Genomic DNA, 6303 nt, shown 5'->3' with positions numbered 1-6303 from the left:
AGACATTTATTAGAGAAATAGATTCTACCCCCCCCCCCCACCCCACCCCCACCCCCCGGGGTTGAACTGACTATTTTGGTTCTGGCTGTTCCAAGGTAAAATGGGATAAGTGCTTGCTGAAAAACTTGACTCTGACCTAAATTGTTTTCTCCGTCTCAAAAATCAAGTAGATAACTAACTTTAACCAGTGTGTTTTTTGGTTTTTTTTGAAGAGAGACAATGTAATGAAATTTGTGTACCTTGATTGCCTATTACATATAGAGTAGCTAATTTACATCACTGCATCGGTTATTGCTAGTGCCTAATTTCTATTTGATTTTAAAAGGTGTAATGTTTCCAAGCTAAATATAATGTAATGAGCTACTGCATTTTTAATTAGTTTTAATTAAAACTCTATTAATTTGCAAGCACTACTTAAGGGACATTATCCCTGTAGTTTTGAATATAAGAAACTAGTACAGAATAAAATTAAAACAATTGAAAGAGAAGCACTGAATAACAACAGCTACTTTCCAGAAAACACAGAAAGATTTCATTAATATACTCATGTCTGCATGCTTGTATACTCTCAGGGTGGAAGTCACATAATGTGGCACTCATTAACATTGTGTTCTCTAAGTTCATTGATTTGCAGCTGCACATTGCTATCCTGGCTCTTTCATAATTTTATTCTTTGAAAATGGATATAGATATGTATGTATCTATGTATGAATATAAGGGTAAAACCAAATTTTAAAAAAAGGAAGTACATATTCAGTTTAGGAACTCATTTTTCCTTGTCAGTATAGCCATATGTATCCATGTTATAGTACAGGCTATAACTCTCCATTTTGGTAAAAGACTTGTAAAATGTTCCTTATGTAATTTTGCTCCTGGGGCCGAAGTCCTGCTGCAGATGTCCCTGTATTTCATTGATACAAAGCGCACTTAAGGGATTTAGGAGTTCACACAAATATCAGGCCTGCTATGTTTAAGATGGGTTTCACAAATGCTTGTCTCCTGAGAAGGTTATTCAGAGAAATGTGTGCTACTTGGTCTCTGTCAACAGATAGAGCTAGGTGGGTGCCTCCAAAAGGTGATTCAGAGAGCCCAGATACTGAGTGAGAATTGAACTACATCTAGGCAAGAGGAAACACTGAATACAGAGATGTGTCTGAACTCCTATACCTTTCTGGCACCTCCATTTACTTGGTATTCAGATTACCAAGTCCTCTTTTGAGGGTGGTTTCTTCAATAATATAGTGGTAGTGGTGCCAACCCTTGGCCTTAGCTTGGATGTTGGAGCATTTGCTCAGGAACTTGGAGCCTTTCCCCACCACCAAACTCAAGTTTCCTCCTCCCTAAATAAGTGGACTAAATACTAGGTTAACTGTCCAAAACCTGGATAGTGGTGCCACCACATGGTTTTTGCAAGTAATGTTAGCTGCTTCATATTTGGATGATGGCTTTCAAGTGGCAGTTAGCCGTTTATTAGCCCGCAGTGCTTCTGTATATGTGTGAATAATGAATTCATTCACTTAGGGAATTTTGCTATCCAAATTGTAAGTGAGAAATAAATGAAGGTGCCTCCTGCTTTAGCTGATTGTTGAAAAGGGGGTTCCTGGATTTTTAGGGTGGCGTCGGGGCAGGGGGAGATCAGGTTGGCACTTGGGTATGGACAAACAAACAAAATATACTAGATTCAATCAGAGGAGGCTGGGATTATTGTGTCACCTGTTCTGTGATAATAGTTTTGTGTTTTCATTCCTAGTCTGTCATAAGTGGAGGATAAACCATTGTAATTTAGGCCTGTTTCCTTCAGAGGTAAGCAGTCTAATAATGTTTAACTTAATATGGGATAGAAGGGTACACGAAGGAGTTACCATGGAACAGCTGGCACATGATAAGTTCCTCCCCTTCTTTCAACATGGTATAATTTGTTTATTTCTTCATGAACTTAGGTTCCTAGAATCGGCCTAAAGATTTTACTCTTATATTAGGGCGTATTAGGTATTTTTGGTAAACATTAAAGACTTGGAACGTCACTTTCAATCATGCTACTGTTTTTGCTTTTTTTAAGTTTGGTCCTGTACTTTGCTGTTTGCCAGCAGCCTTCTGTGTTGGGTGCCTATACACATGACAATTTTCACCATATAAAGCATTCTAAAGCCATCACTTAATACTCATGGGTGACTTTAAAATATTTTTAAAATGGTGGAAGTCGCCTTAATTAAACTTCATTGTATATTTTTTAAAAGTAAAGCAAACCACAGTAGTGTGTCTCAGCCTACCTTATTCACCCTGATTACACATGTACTTAACTCAGCTTTTCAAAGTGGTAATTACTAATTGCTACCATGAAGTGTAGTTGGCTCTGGAGCCCAGTATCAGCATGCCTCAAAGCAATATCTATTGTGCAGTGTCTGATGCACCCTGCCTCCTACTCTACAGACCTACAGCAAGACATGAAACTCACACCAAACCATGGGACATCTATTAAGTTTAAGGTGCTGTACCTAAAGAACTTTAAGTAAAACACAAAAGTTACAGTACTTTTGGAAATGCCTGCTCTGCATGTGTATAGACACCTATGGAACCTCAGTTAAGTCCTGAAATATGGGGCTGTCACCTTTGTGCCTTAGCTTTAATGATCTTCATTCCTTTTTTATAAAATCTCAGGGTAATGACTGAAGCTCTGTGAATTTGCTTTTTCTAAGGTCAAGGTTTGAATTTCTGGGAAGACCAAGAGTGGGAAAGACAGAAAGCCGCCTAGAGGAGTCAGTAGCCCTGTGGTTAAGGCACTCATCTGAAAGCCATATTCAAGTTCTACTAATTGAAAAGAGATATGAACTTCAGTTCCCTGCATCTCAGATGAATCACCAGGTCTTTTAGCATTAGTCTCTTTCAGCCTTTCCATTTCATAAAAATAATTCAGTATTCATTGGACCAAAAGAGAGAGAGGCCAACTCTATGATACAATCATGTAGCAGAACAACAGGGAAGGGCCTTGAACTTGTTTCATGTTGGGGTTAGGTGAAAGTACAGTAATTAATTTTATTTCTCATGGAGAACTGTAGGTGTCTTCTGGTCACAGTTTCAGAAACTATGCATTAACATCAGAGAGGTCATAACCAGGTGACTTCATCATCTTTTCTGTTTTTTCAAGTGTTGTCATATGAAAAAATCTAAAGAATAATCAGAAAATGAGGCCCCAGGAATAATGTATGTGCACTTCTTTTCTGAATGTAAGCTGTGTAAGTCTGTGTTACTTCAGTAATCCACTAATATTACTAGTCGTTTACAGAGGTAATTCAGTAAATAAAATAGCTCTCATCTTTTTTGCTGTAGGCTTGCACCAGCACTGACTTGCTAATGCACTATGCATATTTAATTAAATGTATTCAGCAGGTGAAATAACAATGACAAGTCTCATTAATATATTTTAAAATTCCTAATTTGGCATTCAGTCATTACATTTTTCTCCCTCTGCCATTATGCACCTGCATATTTAGATAGCAGATAGTCTTCCCAGCCCTGTTGAAAAGAAAAATAATGGACATTTCTTTCTTTCACTAAAAGAACGTACAAATGTAGTTCAAGTTTGGGTCTGTATAATTTCTGTATATATTTCTGCTCCTTAAGCAGTCACAAAAATCCATCTTCAATATTTTTCTCTCAGTCTGGTGATTCCTGAGAAGGATTAATCATGTGTTTGAATGCTGTATTGGAGGAGGGAAAATGAAAGTCAGAACTGATATAGTAAAAAAAAAAACCCTATGAGAGACCAAGTTAAATGCATAAAGAAAAAAATGAGATTCAATTAGGATCATGTAATACTGAGAAAAGAAAGAAATCTTTATAAAAATATTTTAAATAGATTATTAGTAAATATTGATTTGAATTTGGTTGACAACTCATTTTTATTGGAGCCAGGTTCCATGGGAAATGCTGTTATGTGAAGCTCATAAGTTATAAATGTATAGCTTTGAGACTGCAGAAAAGTAATTGTTTATGGTATAGACTCATCACCAATACACTGCCATACAAATGCCAACATCTTTTATGGCTTTTGGGTCTTGTTCTTTATAATACAACACAAAATCTCTACAGAACATTAGTAACATGTGAGTGATTATGAAAATGATCACTGTGTTTCAAAAGAGGTTGAATTCAAGTGGTGCTTATGTCCATCCTTGTTATTTGTAGAGATAGCCCTAAGATGAAAATGTTACTATCTAAACCCTCTCCTGCTGTACTGCTCGTCCCATGCATGTTGATTTTTTTTTAACACATCTGTTGGAATTAAATGTAAATTACATTGTTTGAACAAAATATCCTCTTTTCATATTCTAAACTTAACTCTCTGCAAAGCTTAAAAATGAAAGGTCTTTCCTTCTTTCCAAATCTGTAGTTTTTTTCAAATACAGGAACAAGCAATTTGACTCATTTTTATTTTTTTGTTAAATGTCTTGCTTGTGCACTAATATCACACATTAAAGCTAAAAATGTGTAATGGATAGTTTTCAACTATGATGCATACAGCCTTCTGCCTGCCTTACACTGAGTGGAAGTAGTAGTGGCAGATAAACCTTCTTGTGCTGGATAGAGCAAGGAGCAGCAGTGGTTAGCAAGTCCTGCAAATGCCATGGCATTAAATTGGCCCAAATTAGACTCAGAGGAAGGGGAGTTCACAGTTACTACAGTTATGTGGATTCTGTCCCAACTCCATACCTGTGGGAAAGAGAGAGTTTAGTAAGTTAAGGATGTAGTATGTGGCAGCGGAGACAGAAAGCCTGTCTTTCATTTTGGGAGGTAGGGTTTTGAGCTTTTGAGATTGTAACACTGTCAAAGGCAAAAGTTAGCAGCAGATCTATATTGCTTTTCTGTAATGATGAAGAGTAGCTGAGTTGCTAAATAGAGTGCTTTTAAGAAACAAACAACCATGTGCCTGCATGTAGCTTGTGTGTGTCACTTCCTCACAAGATCTGGGGATGAATCTTGTGACTCGTCTTATGCCAAGCAGTAGAGCAACATCTGTCAGCACAGCTGGTGGGATTAGTGCATTACAAGTTTTGTCCTGCTGTGAAATTGCATGTAAATTCCTACTCCCTTATCATCTAGTCCCACACACAATTTTGGCTTTGTGTAGGAAGGGCATATTTGACCTACTGGGAATATCTTAATAGAAAACTGATGCTGCAAAGATGATAGAGACTCCAGGAGCAGAGAACTTGGCTCCAAGAAGAATAACTGATTTTTTTTTCTTTTTTCTGTTTCAAGGTATACAGATTTCTTAAAAAATAGACCTTACTACTGCTAACATTCAAGACACTGATAGGACTACTGATGTGCTAAAAGTTAAGCACATGCATAAGTGTTTATAGGATCAGAACTGAAGATACATGGTGTCAGATAAAGAAATATTTAAACATGTAATTTTTCCACAAATATTTAAACATGTAATCTGAGTACACCCATGAAGCATAACTATTCTTAGTTAATAAGCATTAATAAGATGACTGGGGAAATGGGCAATTGACACATATATTCTAAAAGAATAGCATAGTACATATAACATGTAATCTGCATTTTAAATTAAATTTGGTAGGAAATTGTTGATGTTCTAGAGCAGGGGTGCACAACCCCTGGGCCCATAGACCACATCCGGTTCCTGACAGGTCTGAAAATTTGGTGATGAGGAAGTTGTGGTAATTGCTGTCACAGATCTCTGCATCTGTGGGAAACCCTGTGGATACTGTGGCTCTGCACACTAGATCAGGTGTGTGGGGCTAAGTGAAGCTGACATGGGATCCAGTCTGGGTTTTCAGGGCTGGGCAGAGGTGGCATGGGGCAACACTGGGTACACTGGCCAGCTGGTGGTGGTGCAGGGATGATACTGGCAGTGTGAGGCAAAGAAGAATCAGTGCAAGAGTCAAGGCCAATCTGGCAGTGCTGGGTAAGCCTAGGAGACACAGGCCTGATCCAGCAGCACATGGCTGAGTAGAGGAACACATGGCCTCAATCCTGTAAAACTAGAGCACTTGCCTTTTCTCACATGGGTATTCCCATCTACTATTTTGAAGTGTGGATGGGAATAATAGATGCTTAATTAAATCAATTAATTGAAATAATTGGATACTTCCCAGAAAAGGCATTGCATTTAATGTGTTGAGTAATGGGAAAAAATCCTGAATAATGCAACTAATTTTGGTTTTTGGTTTTGGTGTTTTTTTTCGTTTTGAAAGATTCTTACCCTTTGAAAGACATTTTCTAAACTGGAAATGGGGAATGCTGATAAAATGGGATGTCTCAAACTGGTTGAAT

Source organism: Gavialis gangeticus, unplaced genomic scaffold (assembly GCF_001723915.1).
Source record: "Gavialis gangeticus isolate Ggan-Ray unplaced genomic scaffold, GavGan_comp1, whole genome shotgun sequence".
In the NCBI taxonomy this organism is placed as follows: domain Eukaryota; kingdom Metazoa; phylum Chordata; order Crocodylia; family Gavialidae; genus Gavialis; species Gavialis gangeticus.
This window is presented reverse-complemented; position numbering follows the sequence as displayed.